Here is an 18,775-nt window from a genome sequence, read left to right as displayed (position 1 = left end):
ACAAGCCCCTCAAAGGATTATGTTCCATAGTAACAAGTGACAGTAAATTTCAGCACACTATATAAATTTTTCCTTACCAAATTCCACCTACCAAAGGCACTTCACTCCCCGGCAGTGGCGCCAGAAAAGAGTCTTGATGACCCACAAGTATAGGGGGTCTATTGTAGTCCTTTCGATAAGTAAGAGTGTCGAACCCAACGAGGAGCAGAAGGAAATGATAAGCGGTTTTCAGCAAGGTATTCTCTGCAAGCACTGAAATTATCGATAATAGATAGTTTTGTGATAAGGTAATTTGTAACGAGTAACAAGTAATAAAAGTAAATAAGGTGCAGAAAGATGTCCCAATCCTTTTTGTAGCAAAGGACAAGCCTGGACAAACTCTTATATAAAGGAAAGTGCTCCCGAGGACACATGGGAATTATCGTCAAGCTAGTTTTCATCACGCTCATATGATTCGCATTCGGTACTTTGATAATTTGATATGTGGGTGGACCGGTGCTTGGGTATTGTCCTTCCTTAGACAAGCATCCCACTTATGATTAACCCCTATTGCAAGCATCCGCAACTACAATAGAAGTATTAAGGTAAACCTAATCATAGCATGAAACTTATGGATCCAAATCATCCCCTTACGAAGCAACGCATAAACTAGGGTTTAAGCTTCTGTCACTCTAGCAACCCATCATCTACAAATTACTTCCCAATGCCCTCCTCTAGGCCCAAACAATGGTCAACTGTCATGTAGTCAACATTCACATGACACCACCAGAGGAAAGACAACATACATCTCATCAAAATATCGAACGAATACCAAATTCACATGACTACTTATAGCAAGACTTCTCCCACGTCCTCAGGAACAAACGTAACTACTCACAAATCATTCATGTTCATAATCAGAGGGGTATTAATATACATAAAGGATCTGAACATATGATCTCACACCGAATAAACCAACTAGCATCAACTACAAAGAGTAATCAACACTACTAGCAACCCACAGGTACCAATCTGAGGCTTTGGGATAAATATTGGATACAAGAGATGAACTAGGGTTTGAGATGAGATGGTGCTGGTGAAGATGTTGATCCCCTCCCGATGAGAGGACCGATGGTGATGATGATGGCGATGATTTACCCCTCCCGGAGGGAAGTTTCCCTGGCAGAACAGCTCCACCGGAGCCCTAGATTGGTTCCGCCAAGGTTCCGCCTCGTGGCGGTGGAGTTTCGTCCCGTGAGCTAGCTTATGATTTTTTCCTCGACGAAAGACTCCATATAGCCAAATATGGGCATCAGAGGGCCACCAGGGGGCCCGCGAGGCAGGGGGGCATGCCCAGGGGCGTAGGGCGTGCCCCCACCCTCGTGGACGGTGGGTGTCCCCCTCTGGTACTTCTTTCGCCCAATATTTTTTATATATTATGAAAATAATTCCCGTGGAGTTTCAGGACCTTTGGAGATGTGCATAATAGGTCTCCAATATTTGCTCCTTTTCTAGCCCAGAATTCCAGCTGCCGGCATTCCCCCTCTCATGCAAACCTTGTAAAATAAGAGAGAATAGGCATACGTATTGTGACATAATGTGTAATAGCAGCCCATAATGTAATAAATATCAATATAAAAGCATGATGCAAAATGGACGTATCAAAGCACCATGCTTCGCGCTGGCCGTCGACACTGTCCACCAATGACTATGCTCACGGCCTGTGAAAGCACTTAGCTCCGCGCTGGTGAGAAGACTCGGAGTCAAGAATACTAGCTAGGTGCCGGACGCGGCTACTTTCTTCTGGCCTCTCTTTTTTGAAGCTCGAATTTGCAACCTTTCAATCTTGGATTTAAAGTTGCATTTTGATTTCGTGGGGAGCGTCCTTTTTCGCTTGTATTAACTCAGTGAGTTTCTGGATTTGCACTTTGTTTTGAGATTTTGCATCCGTTGTTTTCCCCCCTCCGGGCACCTCGCGAGCGGGGGCTGGTAGCTGCTTATGTGCACCGTGCGTGTGTCCCGCCCTCACTGGCGCTCGCTCCTGGCGAGGCCCTCTCGGGTTGGCTGGCGGACCCTCTAAAAACTAAAACTTCGTGAGCTCGCAAGGGAACTCCCCCAAGAGAAGTTCGCCGCTACCAAGTTAGTCTAAAACCCGACCAGACCAAAGTAAGTCACGACAGTAAGTTATGGCGGCAAACCCGGAAGGGGCTCGCAAGCACACAAGAGTGTGTTTTTTAACCTGGCCTAAGGAGTAAAAGTGTAGTCTATTTTACATAAGGGGCTCCCCTTCCCAAAATGCTCTTACAATGAGAAGGGTCGGACCCAAGCTTTCGCATGCAGGTTCAAAACGAAGGAGCGCGGGCTCAGTCGGATATGGTGCCCACCTCATCTCCCGAACCGCTCCCGGATAGACAGCTGGCGCCACCGCCGATGTTGTCTTCGCTGTTATCAACCACGACACCCTCGTCTGCCGCGACCACCACCGCGTCGTCGTCAGAAGCAAAGGCCCTAACCAGAGCGTCCACCTTGTCGTCCACTCAGCGCGCTAGGTTGCCCCGCATGGCCTCAAGCACTGGGGAAATAGCGGCGTCAAAGTCAAAGTCAGGATTGGTGTTCAGGAGATGGCTGAAGATGCGGGAGAATGCGTGCCCGAGAAGGCCTCGGCTCTTTTCGTCCACAAGCTCGCAAGCCCTCTCGGCACGGCTCTCCAGGCACATCACAACATTAGTGAAGAAGCGAAGATGGCTGCCGTAATCCTCGGTGTGGGGATGAGGGGCATGCTCATCGCAGATGGTACCAAGCGCCCGGTTGGCCTTCGTCCTAAGGTCCCGAAGCATGGGACCATACTCGCGCAGTAGCGTCTACCCGTGAAGTGCCTTCTCCCTGCTTTGTTTCACGAAGGACTCGGTGCTGGCAACCTGCTACTGAAGAGAGAGCAGCTCGGCACGGGCGGAGGCTAGCTCGGCCTGCACAGAGGTGAGAGCGGTCGAGGCGGCTTTCTCGTGCTATTCTGCTTCAGCCAGCGCTGACTTGAGGGCAGTGGTCCTGCCCACAACTTCGGCTTCCACGAGCGCCAGCTTCAGGTCGTACTTGCCAACAAGGACCGCGCGAGCCTCGGCCACCCGGCGGTCGACCTCTTCCTGAGCCTTGGCCTCACATGCACCGACGACATCTTCTACTTGGGCGACCTGGCGCACCCTCGTCTCCAACCGCTTGAGCTCGAGGCTACGCTCCGTGACCTCCAGCAGCAGTGCTTCTTTGCGCCTCAAGATCTCCTCTTCATCGGACGGTGCGCCCTTCATCAACGCTAAGGCAGCTTTGCGCGCCTCCACCTGCTGCTCCAAGGAGGCGTTCAAGGCCTGGAGCTCCCACCTACGCTCCTCGGCAATCACGCGGCGACAGTCTGCCTCCCTGGCCTCCTCCAAGGCTCGGGCACTGGCCTTGCGCGAGGTTGCCTGGGAGGCCTCAGCTTTCGCATTGGCATGCTCACGCTGAAGGCGTCTAAGGTTGATAGCTACCTTCAGTTGATGCTACTCCTCCACCAGCCGGAGACCCTCGGCCTGAAGGCGCGCGTCAACATCCATGAGTTGTCCACCAAGCCGGCTCATCGCGCCCATTTCCTCCTGAAAGAGCTCATGGCGGACGATACTCCGCTCGTGTGCAAACTTAAGCGCGCGACCAGGTCCATCCCTCACAGCGGGGGTTGCCGATGGGGTCCGAAGCGGCTCACCCACTTTCATCAGGGGGTTGGGGGCTGGCGCCTACAGGGTCGCCGACCGGGCTTCGGCAGGGGCCCGGATGGGTTGAGGCCCGTTGCTCGAAGAAGAAGCCAGGATCAAAGTCATCCAGCCGCCGTCCATAGCCATAGGAGGAGCCCTTGGCAAACTTGCCGCACATCAACCGTGGCCACGAAGGAGAGACGGCAAAGGCGCAGGCTCAAGGCGCCAGGCTAGCGTGTTCGCCTCTCCAACCGACTTCGCGCCGGATGCATGCTGACTTGGGGCGCTCAAGGCCAGCGGGGGATTCGAGGCAGGAGGAGGTTGCTTCCCGGGAGACTTCGCCGCCTTAGCAGAAGGGACCCTGAGGAGCCACAGTCAGGTTGGGAAGCAGCACTCGGGAAATTACAAAGATAAGGTACTCACTCGTCTATGGAGATATACTTCCTCTGCTTCAACGGCCGGAAGGCATCACTTTTGTAGCTTGGAGACCCTTTCCTCTTGCGTAGCGCAGCAAAGTCCAGACGGAGCTGGCTAAAGCCTTGGACAAGGCAACCAGCGCAGGGCGCGGCTGGTGAGGCGCCCAAGAAGACCACCTTGGGAGTGCTGGGCTGAGGGGAGCCCTGCCTCCTGTTACCATCTGGCCTTGATGCATAGTTCGGGACCCCCTACCCGAGATCCGCCGGTTTTGACACCGACAATCTTCATGGAATATGTGGGAGCCAATATGAGCATCCAGGTTCCGCTATTGGTTATTGACCGGAGACGTGTCTCGGTCATGTCTACATAGTTCTCGAACCCGTAGGGTCCGCACGCTTAAAGTTCAGTGACGATTGTAATAAGAGTTTTTGTGTTTTGATGTACCGAAGGTTGTTCGGAGTCCCGAATGAGATCGGGGACATGACGAGGAGTCTCAAAATGGCCGAGTCATAAAGATTGATATATTGGATGACTATGTTTGGACATCGGAAGAGTTCTGAGTGGTTCAGGCATTTTTCCGGAGTACCGGGAGGTTACCGGACCCCCCCGGGAGAAGTTATGGGCCTTATGGGCCATAAGAAGGAAGCACACCAGCCCACAAGGGGCTGGTGCGCCCCCTTTGGGCAGGAGGCCGAATTGGAGAAGGTTTGGGGGGTGCGGCTCCCCCTTTCCTTCTCTCCTACTCCTCCTTCCCTTCCTCCCCTACTCCAACTAGGGAAGGGAGGAATCCTACTCCCGGTGGGAGTAGGACTCGTCCAGGGCGCGCCATAGGGGCCGGCCCTCTCCCCTTCCTCCATTCCTTTATATACGGGGGTGGGGGAACCCCATAGACACACAAGTTGATCTTCGTGATCGTTCCTTAGCCGTGTGCGGTGCCCCCTTCCACCATATTCCACCTCGGTCATATTGTAGTGGAGCTTAGGCGAAGCCCTACGTCGGTAGAACATCATCACCGTCATCACACCGTCGTGCTGACGAAACTCTCCCTCAACACTTTGCTGGATCAGAGCTCGAGGGACGTCACCGAGTTGAACGTGTGCAGAACTCGGAGGTGCCATACGTTCGGTACTTGGATCGGTTGGATCGGGAAGACGTACGACTACTTCCTCTACGTTGTGTCAACGCTTCCGTTGTCGGTCTATGAGGGTACGTAGACAACACGCTCCTCTCTCATTGCTGTGCATTACCATGATCTTGCGTGTGCATAGGAAATTTTTGAAATTACTACATTCCCCAACACCTGGTGGTGTGGGCGGTGCTGGACGGCGCTGTATGGCAGGGCTGGTCCCTGCTGACCGCCACGGGTGGTTCTGCCACCGCGGAAGACACCGACGCTGGCGAGACACGTCGCCACCGACGCTTGCGCCCGTCCAAACGACCGTGCGGTGCACTGGCTAAGAAGGAGGAGCAGGAAGCAAGGCACCAACGCGTGCACTGGCGAGATTGACGCCGCGGACTGACGAAAATGACACTGTCTCTGAAACTGAAACTCTGAAATCTGAATTTGAACAGAAACAGTGCACACCAACTGTTCGACGAAATGATTTGAGCACGTGGAAGATTTTTCTTGAGCTGAGGCTTGGTGAGGTGATCTCTTGATGCATCTAGAGACTGCCTGAATTATCTCAGAATTTTAGGAAAAAGAAAAGAATGAATTTCACCAAAAATGGCAAATCTAGTCCAAACTTGCAGCAAGCAAATTTTGAAAATTTTGAACTATGGACTAGCAGATCTTGATGGATGTAGGTTGAGGGTACTAAGGAATAGCTAGAGGAGTTTATTTGGGATCAAGATTCAAATGAAATTTGGTAGTTCCTTTGTAAACCACCATAGTCCAAATAAATGACAAAAAATGATCTTGAGGATAAAATAAATAGAAATAAAATTTAAAAGAGGTTGAGACATGCTGGAATAGGATGCTTGGCTCGATCCAGAGTGGGGAGGTGGGTTTCGGAAGAAAAATATTCTACATAGGCCATGGCAAAAGAGAAATTTTTAAATGGAAAGAAGTAATCCAAAATTTTATAGGAATTCTTTTTAATGGAAATGATTTGTAAAAACCCTCCAAAGTTATTTGCGTTGAGCCAACATAAGATGAAAAACCCTTAAGACCAAAGATCAAGATTTGGAAGAACCCATAAAAAAATACTTGTCACAAATGAAAATTTTGAGAAGGAGAGACCTTAGAAAAAAATTAAATGACCTCCTTCCACTTAAATAAAGAATTTCATAAAAACCAAATCAAAAATTTGGAGTGTTACACTAGATATTCTCATAACTATGCTCAATTCTGTCAATTGCTCAACAGTAATTTGTTCACCCACCATAGAATACTTATGCTCTCGAGAGAAGCCACTAGTGAAACCTATGACCCCCGGGTCTATCTTTATCATATTAATCTCCTACTACTTAGTTATTTCCTTTGCTTTTTTGCTTTGCCTTTATTTTACTTTGCATCTTTATCATAAAAATACCAAAAATATTATCTTATCATATCTATCAGATCTCACTCTTGTAAGTGGTGGTGTAGGGATTGACAACCCCTATTCGCGTTGGTTGCGAGGATTTATTTGTTTTGTGCAGGTACGAGGTACTCGTGCGTAGGCTCCTACTGGATTGATACCTTGGTTCTCAAAACCTAAGGGAAGTACTTACACTACTTTGCTGCATCATCCCTTCATCTTTGGGGAAAACCAACGCAATGCTTAAGAGGTAGCACCTCGCCACGCCCACGCGCCCCCGGGCGCACCAAGAGGTTTCGTCGACATCAGCGCAAACCAGCAGCGTCGGACGCCCAACTGCGCTTGTGCCATCCTCGATGGGCGCAGGCACGCGCGTCGCCACCCACGGCCCCGGCAGGATGCCGCCCTACCATCCCCAGGGTCACGCGCCGGGCCGGGCGACGTGGAGCGTAGGGCACTTCCGCGAGGTTTTCGGGGCGATGACTTCGGAGGCCTACGTGCCCTGCATGATGGACCAGGAGTTCACGCCGGAAGATGACCCTGGTTCGTACCTCGAGACAAGCTGGAAAGAGGAGGTGCTAGAAGTTGAGGCCTTCTAGGAGCCACCCGAGAGCCTCACCGACCATGCCGGCGACAACAGCTACAGGGTACCGCTAATCTCTGAGGAGCTTACGCTAACCATGGGTTGCAAGTGGATCAGGTCACAATGGTGGACGACGGCCCCAGCACAGCAGTCCCCCTTCCGCCAGGGGGAGCAAACTGGGGGCTGCAAGGAAGGAGCCAGGAACAAGGACCCTCGCCACATCGCACGGAGCAAGGCGTCGCCCGAAGGTAGGCCCTCTGCCGGGGAGACGCTAGTGAGCCTTCCCCTAGGCAGAGGGCCCGTGGTCGCCGACGGCGCTGCTAGCGTCCCCTTTGCCCCTTGGCATCGTCCTGGTTTCCGGACGGCCCAACGGTGGTCGAGGGTGGTGCAAGGCGGGGCCCTCGTCTGGCGATATGAAGCACGGCTCACGCCTGTGAAGGTCTCCGCTCGTGACACTCTCACGTAATAATGAGTGGGGCTGTACACACCCCAGAGTCTCCGGACTGCCACCCTCAGGGGCTCCCGCCCACGTCCTAGTGTAAGCATGATGACCCACAAGTGTAGGGGATCTATCATATCCTTTTCGATAAGTAAGAGTGTCGAAACCAACGAGGAGCAAAAGGAAATGATAAGCGGTTTTCAGCAAGGTAATCTCTGCAAGCATTGAAATTATCGGTAACATATAGTTTTGTGATAAGGTAATTTGTAACGAGTAACAAGTAATAAAAGTAAATAAGGTGCAGCAAGATGGCCCTATCTTTTCTGTAGCAAAGGACAAGCCTGGACAAACTCTTATATAAAGGAAAGCGCTCCCGAGGACACATGGGAATTATCGTCAAGCTTGTTTTCATCACGCTCATATGATTCGCGTTGGGTACTTTGATAATTTGATATGTGGGTGGACCGGTGCTTGGGGATTGTCCTTCCTTGGACAAGCATCCCACTTATGATTAACCCCTATTGCAAGCAGCTGCAACTACAACAGAAGTATTAAGGTAGACCTAACCATAGCATGAAACATATGGATCCAAATCATCCCCTTACGAAGCAATGCATAAACTAGGGTTTAAACTTCTGTCACTCTAGCAACCCATCATCTACTAATTACTTCCAAATGCCCTCCTCTAGGCCCAAACAATGGTGAAGTGTCATGTAGTCGACGTTCACATGACACCACTAGAGGAAAGAGAACATACATCTCGTCAAAATATCGAACGAATACCAAATTCACATGACTACTTATAGCAAGACTTCTCCCATGTCCTCAGGAACAAACGTAACTACTCACAAATCATATTCATGTTCATAATCAGAGGGGTATTAATATGCATAAAGGATCTGAACATATGATCTTCCACCGAATAAACCAACTAGCATCAACTACAAAGAGTAATCAACACTACTAGCAACCCACAGGTACCAATCTGAGGCTTTGGGACAAAGATTGGATACAAGAGATGAACTAGGGTTTGAGATGAGATGGTGCTAGTGAAGATATTGATGGAGATTGACCCCCAACTGATGAGAGGATCGATGGTGATGATGATGGCGATGATTTCCCCCTCCCCGAGGGAAGTTTCCCTGGCAGAACAGCTCCGCCGGAGCCCTAGATTGGTTCTGCCAAGGTTCCGCCTCGTGGCGGCAGAGTTTCATCTCGTGAGCTAGCTTATGATTTTTTCCTCGACGAAATACTCCATATAGCCAAAGATGGGCATCAGAGGGCCACCAGGGGGCCCACGAGGCAGGGGGCACGCCCAGGGGATAGGGCACGCCCCCACCCTCATGGATGGTGGGTGGCCCCCCTATGGTACTTCTTTCGCCCAATATTTTTCATATATTCTGAAAAATAACTCCCGTGGAGTTTCAGGACTTTTGGAGATGTGTAGAATTGGTCACTAATATTTGCTCCTTTTCCCGCCCAGAATTCCAGCTGCCGGCATTCCCCCTCTTCATGTAAACCTTGTAAAATAAGAGAGAATAGGCATACGTATTGTGACATAATGTGTAATAGCATCCCATCATGCAATAAATATCGATATAAAAGCATGATGCAAAATGGACGTATCAACTCCCCCAAGCTTGGACCTCACTTTTCCTCAAGCGAAAGCCGATATCGAAAAATATGTGCACATGTTTAGAGGTAGAGGTGTCGATAAAATAAAATACTAACATGAGGGCATCATGATCATTCTTAGAACAACAACATATATATAGGTAAAACTGTGTCTACCATAACTTGCCATCTCTTATGCTAAAGTAACAATTCATTCACATACTCAAGTATGAATCAGAAACTTCATTGAAAACTAACAAACTATATTCTCAGTCATTGAAGCAATTGCAATTTATCATAACATCAGAAAGAGTCAATATAAGAGCTTTTTAGCAAGTCCACATACTCAACTATCATTCAGTCTTTCACAATTGCTAACACTCACGCAATATTTATGTCTATGAAGTTTTAATCGGACACAGAGAAAGATAGGGGTGTGTAGTTTTTCCTCCCAACTTTTTACCTCAAGGGTAATGTCAACAATAATAGTTCATGAAAACTCACATCCAATTAGTTATATATACCTGGTTCTTTCCAACACATTGTGCTTTCCAAAGGATAAAATTTAAAAAGGAAAGGTGAAGATCACTCTGACTCTTACATGAAGTATAGACAAGAATAAAAGATAGGCCCTTCGCAGAGGGAAGCAGAGGTTGTCATGTGCTTTTATGGTTGTATGCACAAAATCTTAATGCGAAAGAACGTCACTTTATGTTGCCACTTGTGATATGGACCTTTATTATGCAGTCCGTCGCTTTTATTTCTTCCACATCACAAGATCGTATAAAGCCTATTTTCTCCACATTAATAAATCATACATACTTAGGGAGCAATTTTTATTGCTTGCAACGATGACAAATTACTTGAAGGATCTTACTCAATCCACAGGTAAGATATGGTGGACTCTCATGGCAAAACTGGGTTTAAGGATATTTGGAAGCGCAAGTAGTATTTCTACTTGGTGCAAAGAAATTAGCTAGCAAGAGAGGGAAAGGCAAGCTCAACATGTTGGATGATCCATGACAATATAATTTATCTCAGATGCAAGAAAACATAACCCATTACGTTGTATTCCTTGTCCAACATCAACTCTTTAGTATGTCATATTTTAATGAGTGCTCACAATCATAAAAGATGTCCAAGATAGTATATTTATATGTGAAAACCTCTCTTTCTTTATTACTTCCTATTAATTGCAACGATGACCAAAACCATGCTTGTCAACTCTCAACAATTTTTATTCATCATACTCTTTATATGTGAAGTCATTACTCTCCATAAGATCCATATGATCTCTTTATTTCCTTTTATTTCTTCTCTTTTATTATATTGCCTCAAGATCATAGCAAAATAATCAAGCCCTTGACTCAACACTAATCTTTATCATATATGGCGCACGGACTCGATTACATAGAAGGATCATAAAGCAAAACTCACAACTAGATCACACTAAAACTTTATTCTACTAGATTAAGATATTACCAAAAGGATCAAACTACGAAAAATGGTAAAGATAAAAGTGATGGTGATACGATACCGTGGCACTCCCCCAAGCTTGGCAGTTGCCAAGGGGAGTGCCCATACCCATGTGTTTATGTCTCCTTCTACGGAGGTGGTGATGATGGAGTTTGATATGGTTGAGCTTTGTAGTTCCCCCATCATGAATCCAGCTCAGAAACGAGAAGTAACTTCTTGATCCTCTTCCATGGGATCTATCCTTTTCAAGTCGGCCTCCATCTCTTCTTTCGTTGATGGACCAAATTGGTCAGCATCCTTGTTTGCTCTTGGCCCCGGTGTCGGATGAGACACCCAACTCTCCCTGACTGACTCTTGAGAAGACATCTGGCTCTAAATCTGCGGTAGAAACAACTCGAAACAAAAACAGAGGATGTTTGCATGGCACGGTGGTCAAAACCTTCAGAAGATTATATGATGAATTTTTACCGACCAAAAGGAGTATCGTGCAAGAAAACAGAGTCCAGAGAGCACACGAGCTGCCCACGAGGCAGGGGGCGCCCCCTCCACCCTCGTGGAAGCCTCGTGTCCTTCCCGAACTACTTCTTATTTCCCTATTTTCTTAAATATTCCAAAACGGAGAAAAATTGCCATTAGAACTATTTTGGAGTCGGTTTACTTGTCGTACCACGTACCTATTCCTTTTTGGGGTCTGAAATGTTTTGGAAAGTGTCCCTTATGTATTCCTCCGGGGTTATGGTTTCAATAACATTAATTTCAACATTTATAGGATTACCTGAGATATAATGTTTGATTCTTTGACCGTTCACCACCTTCGGATTTGTGCCTGCGAAGTTGTTGATTTTTATTGCACCGGAACGGTAGACGTCCTCGATGATTTAAGGACCTTCCCATTTAGAGAGGAGTTTGCCTACAAAAAATCTTAAACGAGAGTTGTATAGCAATACATAATCACCTACATTAAACTCACGTTTTTGTATCCTTTTATCATGCCATCTTTTAACTTTTTCTTTAAATAGTTTGGCATTCTCATAAGCCTGGGCTCTCCATTCATCAAGTGAGCTAATGTCAAAAAGCCTCTTCTCACCGGCAAGTTTCAAATCATAATTGAGCTCTTTAATAGCCCAATGTGCTTTATGTTCTAGTTCAAGAGGTAAGTGACATGCTTTACCATAAACCATTTTATATGGAGACATACCCTGTCGGTGTACTAGAATAGGGGTACCCTAGTACCCCGAACTTGTGCACGGGCAGTTGCAGCACCCCGCGGCAAGGCTGGCAGGGCGAACGCCAAGATCCTCCATGGCTCCTTTAGAGCCATTCAAGAACAAAGTATTTAAGCTCATGAGACAAGGCCCCGGCAAGAGGAGCTTGTCGGGAAGGCCAACCAAGACACGCCAAGGAACTTGCCGCGACGCGCCACACGCTCCGGCAAGGCAACAAGGCCCCGGCAAGAGGAGCTTGCCGGGAAGACCAACCAAGGTACCTCGAGGCCCAGAAGGCGACATGCTTCCGGACCCGACAAGATAACAACAGCGGCAAGGCGCCTGCCGCGGCAGGCGGCCACTCTGTGCCCGCGCTCCAGCGTATCCACCAACATGTCGCTCTGAGGGCCTCTCCAGGCGCCCGTGGCGCGAGGCTATGCAGCCAGCGGTGCACGGTGGCATGCGAAGCTGACAAGATCGCCATCGTGGTGAACGGTGGCGCCCCTAATGGTCCTTTCCTGTACTGTTTGGGCGACTCAGACGGGCCTTTAATGCCTTTGTCCCCTGCCGTCAGGGTTAGGTAGGGTGCACTGTACAAGCAACTGTACCAACCACCTCACTTTTTATGTTTATACCCTCCTCTACGTTGCCACCTGTCGGTGACCCCTTTAGCGTATAAAAGGAGGCCCATGCGCAACGTAGGGGGGGTTCGGACCGTTCGTTTCGATTCATTCGTAGCCCAGAAAACATCGCGCTCTCTCTCTCGAGAGCAAGAACACCAGATAATACAATCAGACAAGCAGCAGTAGGAGTGTTATCTCTCCGGAGAGCTCCGAAGCTGGGTAAACTTCTCGTGTGCCTCGCCTCGATCTGCTCTTCGTGCGATCTCCGCCCCCCGCCGAACCGAAAGGGGCCCGGTCCGCCGGCCCCATAGGTGTTCGTGGATCAGTTTCCCCGACATCTTTGGCGCGACAGGTAGGGGGCGTCGAGATTGTGTGAACCTGATCCGGCGTTCACACGAGCTAGATCTTCATTCCCTTCATCAACATGCCACCGAAGAAGAAGACTTCGGCGGCAGCCGCTCCGTCCACGTCACTTCCGCCACCGTTGGAGCAAACGGGTGGTGGAATGGACGCCGGCGGAAGAATGGACGTCGACGAGGAAGCTCATGATGCCGCCAGGTCCAAGAACAAGGCTGCACAAACCTCGGCGACTGTACATGTTCCACGCCACTCTCAGGAGGCGCAAGATCAACAACGTCATCGCACTAGCAGTGTCATACGCATGATAGGCCAAGACCAAGCTGGTGGATCTCGGGGCGCTCAAGACCAGTATGCACGCCAGTGTGCTGGCACGAGCGGGGCATGGTCGCCTGGACGGGATACTGCTCCTTCTAACATAGTTAGAAGTTCGAGCACGTCCCGCTCCTCGCGCCGTCCGCCACTGCCACCAACCACTCCAGCAGAAGCTTTGGCACGAGCTCAACTTCTCCTAGATTACCCTCCGACGTCGGACAAGATCGACGAATGGAGGGCCACCATTCAGAGCCTCATCGGCTACCAAACGGCGACACCCCACGGCAGCCGAGCGTGTCGCCGCCGCAGCAGGGTTACCGGACGCGAGCCGGTGGTGACGAAACGGGCGGAGGTGCAACTACCATGCAATCACCGCCCCGAAGGCCAGGATCGCCGACTCGCCGGATCCACCTCGACAGCGACTCCACTGCATCGTCGGATCCACGAGCTCGTCGCGATCAACGCCAAGTCCTTCATGATCGACAACAAGAAGACGCTCGAACCCGCATCGAGCGCCGAAGAGAAGCGCGATGTCAATCCGACAAGCGCGCTGGGCCCTCTGTTGACATACATGCGCCAGGGGAACCAGGCGATCTGCCGTACGCGGTAGGTTGCCCTGCGTTCACTCGTGAGCTGCGGCAAGTCCAGTGGCCCAGTACGAAGAACTTCAAGCCAGACGTACCGGAGAAGTACGACGGCAAGACGCATCCGTCAGAGTTCCTCAGCATCTACACCATTGCGGTACAGGCTGCCGGGGGACGAGATGACAAGATCCTTGCCAACTACTTCCCGCTGGTGCTCAAGCCCAACGTCAGATCTTGGCTCATGCACTTGCCGGACAACTCAATATCCTCTTGGGCTGATCTGTGCCATCAGTTTGTCGGCGCCTTCACAGGCGGACACAAGCCTCATGGCCAGGAGAGTGATCTTCATCTGCTCGCCCAGAAGGAAGGAGAGCCCCTGCGCAAGTACATTCAGAGATTCAGTAGTGTGCAACACAACATCCCAGACGTCCACCCTGCCATGGTGATCATTGCGTTCCATCAGAACGTGCGAAACCGCAGGATGAGGGAGGAAATGGCGATGTGCAAGATCAGGGACGTCAGTGAGTTATATGCACTGGCCGACAAGTGTGCACGTGCTGAGGAAGGGAGGAGACTCCCCGGAGAAAATATAGGAGCGGGAGGATCTGACAGTGAAGATGCTGCCCCGACAAGGAAAAACCGGCGGCGGAACAATAGAAGGAGGAAAGGCAAAGAAGTGCTAGTTGTTGAGCAGTCCGGCAACGGTGGCGGAGCCAAGGAAACCAAAGCTGGTGACTCCGGTAAGGAGGTTGCCGCGGAGGTGGCGGTCGCCGACAAGCAGGACGGCACCAACAAGCAGTATTGCAAGATTCACCGCACCAAGGGCCATGATCTCCAGAACTGTAAGAAAGTAGAACAGCTTGTTGAGCAACAGAAAGCTGAATACGAGCGGCGCGACAAGGAGAAGGCCCAGGAAGGAGCTGGTGGATCTGGCAAGAAACGTCCCGGCCGAGGAGGACGCCGCGGCAAGGCCAAGCAGCGGCAAGGAGACAGACCCCCTCACGGCCGCGACAAGGATGAAGATGACGACGACGATAAAGACATGGATGATGAGGAGACTGATGAGTAGGAGTTCCAGAAAGCCACAGAGGTCCTGTGCATTGACGGTGGTGCTTCTTTGCATACCTCGCACCGCCGGCTCAAGCAGTGGGTGCAGGAAATTAATGCAGCAGAACCACCCGTTGAGTCACGCAAGCCTCTGAAATGGTCCAGCACGCCTATCATCTTTGATATTGAGGACCACCCTGATCGCATAACTGCGGTCGGGTGCTTGCCGATGTTAGTTCACCAACAATCCGCAACCTCAAGGTCACAAAGATGCTAGTTGACGGCGGGGCCGGCTTGAATCTGATCTCCTCCGCGGTGCTCCAGAAACTCCAGATCCCTGACAGCGAGCTCGAAGAGACCGGTACATTTCAAGGAATCAACCCGGGAAGGAGCAAGCCAAAGGGAAAGATCACGTTGCCGGTAACATTTGGCAGCGAGCTGAACTTCAGGACTGAGAGGGCCACGTTTGACATTGCCGACTTTCCATTACCTTACAATGGAATCCTTGGCCGACCGGCACTCGCCAAGTTCATGGCAGCCTCTCACTATGTGTAGAACGTACTAAAAATGCCAGGCCCGATAAGTGTTATCTCTGTCCCTGGCGACAAGAAAGATGCTCTTATCTGTGCCGACAAGATCTACCGAGAAGCAGCAGCCACAGCAGAATGCAGGACACTTGCCGCTGAAGCTCCCGGGGGGAAGAAGAAGACCGAGTCCGGCAAGAGCTCTGATGCCCACTCCGGCAAGCGCACCTCTTCGGAGTGCTGCGCTACCGTCGAGGACGCACCATCGAGCTCCACCGGCAAGTGTAAGAAGGCAATGGCAGCTCCACCTGAGACCAAGAAGGTGTCCGCCAAGGAGGGCGGCGCTGGTGGTACCTTCACCATCAGCGCCACTCTTGACCCCAAATAGGAAAGCGCGCTCGTTGCTTTCCTGCGGGCGAATGTCGACGTGTTTGCATGGCGACCGTCTGATATCCCCGGTGTTCCCAGGAAAGTAATTGAGCACCACCTTGCCATCTGTCCTCACGCGCGGCCCGTCAAGAAGAGAGTCAGGAAGCAGGCAGTAGAGCGCCAAGAATTCATCGCAGAAGAAATCAAGAAGTTGGAAGCAGCAGGCCTTGTCAGACGAGTACTCCATCCCCGTGGTTGGCCAATCCTGTTGTTGTGCGCAAGGCTAACGGGAAATGGAGACTTTGTATTGACTTCACTGATGTTAATAAAGCTTGTCCCAAAGACCCATTTCCCTTGCCGCGTATTGACCAGATTGTTGACTCCACAGCCGGATGTGATTTGCTTTCATTTCTTGATGCATACTCAGGATACCATCAAATCTTCATGGCAGAAGAAGATGAAGAGAAAACCGCATTTATCACCCCGTGTGGCACGTACTGCTTCGTACGGATGCCTTTTGGTTTGAAGAATGCCGGTTCAACATTCGCAAGGGTAGTCCACCATGCTTTTGAGCCGCAAATGCAAAGAAATGTGGAAGCTTACATGGATGACATAGTGGTCAAGAGCAAGAACAGGGCGACCCTGATTCAAGATTTAGACGAGACATTTGCAAATCTGCACAAGATCAACCTCAAGCTTAACCCCGAGAAGTGCGTGTTTGGGGTCCCCTCCAGCAAGCTTCTCGGGTTCTTCGTGTCTCAGCGAGGAATTGAATCTAATCCCGACAAGATCAAGGCCATCGAGCAGATCAAAGCACCAAAGCGCGTCAAGGATGTACGAAGGCTTGCCGGTTGCGTGGCTGCTCTCAGCAGGTTTATCTCTAGATCTACTGAGCGCGCCCTGCCATTTTTCAAAATTTTGAAAAAGGCAGGCACAATGAAATGGACTCCGGAAGCGGAGGCTGCGCTGCAGGACTTGAAGAGATACCTGTCCTCCACTCCAACGCTTGTCGCACCTAAGCCGCAAGAGAAGTTGCTGCTATATATAGCGGCAACCAATCAAGTGGTTAGTGCTGCGTTAGTGGCGGAGAGGGAGGCGGATGATGAGCCAGCAACCACGGCAGATCCATCCAGCGACAAGCAGGGGGCTTCGCCGACAAGCTCTGGTCCCGACAAGCATGGGTTCGCGCAGGAGCATGATAAGATGCCGAAGAGAATGCTGCAGCGCCCAGTTTACTTTGTCGGTTCTCTTCTGCAGGGGGCTAGATCAAGGTACTCTGGTGTGTAGAAGTTGCTTTTCAGCCTCCTCATGGCCTCGAGAAAGCTGTGCCATTACTTCCAAGCACATGAAATCACAGTCGTCACTCGCTTTCCGCTAAAGAGGATACTGCAAAATCCAGAAGCAACAGGCAGGATTGTCGAGTGGACGCTGGAACTGTCGAGCTTTGGCCTCAAGTTTGAGAGCACTTCAACTATCCAAAGCAGAGCATTGGCAGAATTCATAGCAGGGTGGACGCCAACCCCAGATGAAGAAATTCCAGAGACGAGCATCCCCGTCAAAGAGGCAAGCAAAGAGTGGCTGATGTACTTTGATGGTGCCTTCTCGCTGCAAGGCGCCGGTGCAGGCGTGCTGCTTGTCGCACCCATCGGAGAGCACCTCAAGTACGTAGTCCAGATGCACTTTCCCAAAGAGCAAGCAACCAACAATACTGCAGAGTATGAAGGATTGCTTGCTGGTCTCAGAATCGCAGCAGACCTTGGGATCAAGAAGCTCATTGTCAGGGGTGACTCGCAGCTTGTCGTCCGCCAAGTGAACAAAAACTACCAGAGTCCATTGATGGAAGCATATGTTGATGAAGTGAGGAAGCTAGAAGAGCACATTGACGGCCTACAAATGGAGCATATCCCAAGAGCTCAAAATGACATTGCTGATGGCCTGTCAAAGTGCGCCGCACTAAAGTTACCTGTGGAACCAGGGATCTTTGTGCTTAAGTTGACTCAACCATCCATAACGCCATCAACTGGGCAAAGCAAGAAGAGGAAGTTGGTTTCTGGTGACTACTTTCCGGCAGAGCTCCCTGAAGCCGCCGCCAAGAAAGTCCCCAAGATCAACACCAAGGAGGCAGAGGGGCAGTCTGCTCCGGCAAGCCTTATGGTTTGTTCCGTTGAAGCAGACGCTCCCGACAAGTTTTGCTCCGGCAAGCTTGCCGGGGAACATCAAGCTCCAGCAGGGCCACAAGTCCTTGCTGTGGAAGCGGATGTTCCCGCAGCAGCAGATGTGCCTTTAGTCCTTGTTGTCGAGCCACAAGCTCCAGCATGGGCACAACAGATTGTCCACTTCCTTCAGACAGGAGAACTTCCCGAAGAGCAAGAAGAAGCGGAAAGAGTAGCCCGGCAGTCAAGTATGTACTAGTTTGTCGATAGCATACTGTACAGAAGAAGACTCAACGGTGTGAAATTGAAGTGTATTCGCCGGGAAGATGGACAAAAGCTGTTGGCAGAGATACATGGAGGCATATGTGGCCACCACATTGGCGCAAGAGCACTTGCCGGCAAAGCTTTCCGGCAAGGTTTCTTTTGGCCGACAGCCCTCCAGGATACAACTGCACAAGTAACCAAGTGTGAAGCGTGCCAGTTCAAATCCAAACAGATACACCAGCCAGCTCAAGCTCTCCAGACGATCCCTTTATCCTGGCCATTTTCGGTTTGGGGGCTCGATATCCTCGGCCCCTTCCCCCGAGCTGTCGGGGGCTTTGAGTACTTGTATGTCGCAATCGACAAGTTCACAAAGTGGCCGGAAGTGCAGCCAGTGAGGAAGGTGACAACATAGTCAGTAGTCAAGTTCTTCAGGTCAATTGTTTGCCATTTCGGGATCCCTAACAGGATCATCACCGACAACGACATGAAATTCACGAGCCGCACCTTCATGCAGTACGTCCATGACCTTGGCGCCAAGGTCTGCTTCGCTTCTGTTGCTCATCCGAGAAGCAACGGTCAAGCAGA

The sequence above is a fragment of the Triticum dicoccoides genome, chromosome 2A (genome assembly GCF_002162155.2).
Source record: "Triticum dicoccoides isolate Atlit2015 ecotype Zavitan chromosome 2A, WEW_v2.0, whole genome shotgun sequence".
NCBI lineage: Eukaryota > Viridiplantae > Streptophyta > Magnoliopsida > Poales > Poaceae > Triticum > Triticum dicoccoides.
The sequence above is the reverse complement of the archived record's forward strand: the minus strand, read 5'-3'. Positions refer to the sequence as shown.